The sequence below is a fragment of the Carassius auratus genome, chromosome 14 (genome assembly GCF_003368295.1).
Source record: "Carassius auratus strain Wakin chromosome 14, ASM336829v1, whole genome shotgun sequence".
NCBI classification, from domain to species: domain Eukaryota; kingdom Metazoa; phylum Chordata; class Actinopteri; order Cypriniformes; family Cyprinidae; genus Carassius; species Carassius auratus.
Genome location: NC_039256.1, coordinates 20,950,316 through 20,953,410, shown reverse-complemented (window position 1 = coordinate 20,953,410; position 3,095 = coordinate 20,950,316).

Here is a 3,095-nt window from a genome sequence, read left to right as displayed (position 1 = left end):
CTAAGGGGTGTCTTCCCAAAGACTGGCCATCGAGAAGGGCGTGGTAGGCCGCAATAGCCGCCACGTAAACCTTCAGCGTGGAGTGGGTCAACCCTGCAGAGAGCCTAGCCTGTAGAAACTCCAGAACTGTACCAATCGGGCAGTTTGCTGGGTCTAGCTGGCGGTCTCTGCACCATGAGTTGAAGAGTTTCCACCTCAGGGCGTACAGTTTCCTCGTTGAGGGAGCTCTGGATTGGAGAAGGGTCTCAACAACCTCGGTTGAGAGACCGACTGCTAAAAGTTGTGCCCCCTCAGGGGCCACACCCACAGCTTCCACAACTCCGGGCGAGGGTGAATTATCGTACCCTGCGCCTGCGAGAGGAGGTCTGTCCTGATCGGTATCTCCCACGGAGAGCCGTCGAGGAGCGAGACTAGATCTGAGAACCATACTCGGCCCGGCCAGAACGGGGCTACTAACAGCAGACGGACCCCGTCCCGGCGTACTCTCGCCAGAACTCCCGGGAGCAGAGCAATAGGGGGAAATGCGTACAGACGAAGCCTCGGCCAGGTCTGTACCATAGCGTCCAGTCCCAGAGGAGCTGGATGAACTAGAGAGAACCAAAGGGGGCATTGAGACGTCTCTTGAGATGCAAATAGGTCTACTTGAGCCCTGCCAAATATTCTCCATATCTGCTTCACTACTTGTGGGTGAAGTTTCCACTCCCCGGGCCTCGGCCCCTGCCTCGACAGTATGTCTGCTCCCACATTTTGTTTCCCAGGAATATATACTGCTCTTAGTGAGAGGAGTTTGCTCTGGGACCACACCAGGATCTGGTGCGCCAGCTTGTACAAAGGGCGCGAATGCAGACCTCCCTGGTGGTTGATATAGGAGACCACCGATGTGTTGTCGGTGCGCACCAACACATGGTGACCCCTTAGGTCTGGGAGGAAGTGCTTCAGTGCACGAAAAACTGCTAGCATTTCTAGACAATTGATATGCCATGTTCGATGGCGATCGCTCCACAGACCACGGGCAGGGTGGCCACTCATGACTGCACCCCAACCAGTGAGGGATGCATCTGTCGCTAGCGTTACACGGCGACAAAGAGCTCCCAGCACCGGGCCCTGTTTCAAGAACCAAGGTTTCTTCCATACATCTAAGGCACGTAGGCAGCGCCGCGTGACCTTGATAGTGCGGAGTAGATTGCCCCTCGGGGAAAATCCCTTGGTCTTGAGCCACCACTGCAGGGGCCTCATGTACAGCAGGCCAAGAGGTATCACGTTGGACGCAGCTGCCATCAGACCCAACAATCTCTGAAATTGTTTGACAGCGAGTGACTGGCCTTGTTTGACTCTCTCGACTGAGATGCGGATCGACTCGATACGAGCAGGGGACAATCGTGCCTGCATCGTGGTCGAATCCCATACTACGCCTAGATAGGTGGTTCTCTGAACCGGAGAAAGTACACTCTTCTTGGCGTTCAGTCTCAAACCCAGCTCCCCCATATGTGCGAGGACGACATCTCGATGCCGAATCGCAGCCTGCTCTGACTGAGCTAAGATCAACCAATCGTCGATATAGTTGAGAATGCGGATGCCCTGCATGCGCAGGGGGACCAGAGCCGCGTCTACACATTTTGTGAACGTGCGGGGTGAGAGTGCAAGGCCGAAGGGAAGTACTCGATATTGGTAAGCTTCGCCCCCGAAAGCGAACCTCAGAAACTTCCTGTGATGTGGAAGGATGGATATATGAAAATATGCGTCTTTGAGATCTATCGTGACAAACCAGTCCTGGGACCTGATCTGTGCTACAACTTGCTTGATTGTGAGCATTCTGAATTTTAGTCTCATAACTGAACGATTTAAGACCCTCAAGTCTATAATCGGACGCAGCCCCCCATCCTTCTTGGGAACTATGAAATACCGGCTGTAAAATCCGGACTCCCTGTCTTGAGGAGGGACCACCTCGATGGCCTCCTTCTCTAATAGGGTTTTCACCTCCTGTTCCATAACCAGACCCTGCCTGAGGCCGACTACTGTCTGAACGACCCCGTTGAATACTGGCGGCACGGAGCCGAACTGAATGCGGTAGCCTTTTTCTACTGTGTGCAGGACCCATCGAGATACATTTGGCAGTAGTTTCCACGCTGCTAAATAATCTACTAAGGGAATCAGTCTCTCGAGACTGATCTCTGGTGTAAGAGGCCCCCGCAGGGGCGGCGAGCGTCTCAGCCCCGCTACGCGCACGGGCGGAAGATACTGAGAGCGATGCTCGCTGGGACCTGCTGCGCCCTGGATCACTGGCAGGGTTAGCAGACCGGCCCCCAGAGGGCGCTGAGGGGAGACGGGCACCGTGTACTGCGGTGTGTACCGCTCTACCCCAGCAGAGGCTGCCCTCTGAAACCCTGGGTTGTTGGCGTCAGGGTTTCTTGGCCGAGGACTTCTTAGCTTCAATAACCGCCCTGAGATCTTGTTTGGGCTGGGAAGTCCTCGGCCGGGAGCGTCGTCGAGACTCTCGTTCCCGACGCGGAGGAGCACGAGAGGCGACGCTCTGCTTCTGAGCCTCGCGGTATGAGGAGCTAGGGAGCGGCTGGGGCATCTCCCGCCCAGATGCCCCGAGGGAGCGACGAGGGAGGAACTTATGGAACGCCGCCGCTTGCTTGCGGGCCTCCTGAAACCTGTCGACAACAGAATTGACTGCGTCGCCGAACAGGCCAGTCGGCTGGATCGGGGCGTCCATGAGGCAGACCCTGTCCCGCTCTTTCATATCAGACAGGGTCAACCATAAGTGCCTCTCCGCGGCCACCATAGCTGCCATGGACCGCCCAATCGCTCGAGCGGTCTCCTTGGTGGCGCGGAGGGAGAGATCAGCGGTCCTTCTTAGCTCAGAGATATCATGGGACTTGATCTCCTCTCCCTCATCTAGCTCCTTGAGCAGATCGGCTTGGTACGCCTGTAACACCGCCATGGTGTGCAGACACGCACCAGCCTGACCTGCTGCCGCATACCCTTTGCCCACCAAAGCCGAAGTTGTTCTTAGTGGCTTTGAGGGCAATGCCGGGGCCTTTAGAGACGACGCCGCACCGGGGGACAGATAGCTCGCGAGCGTCTGTTCC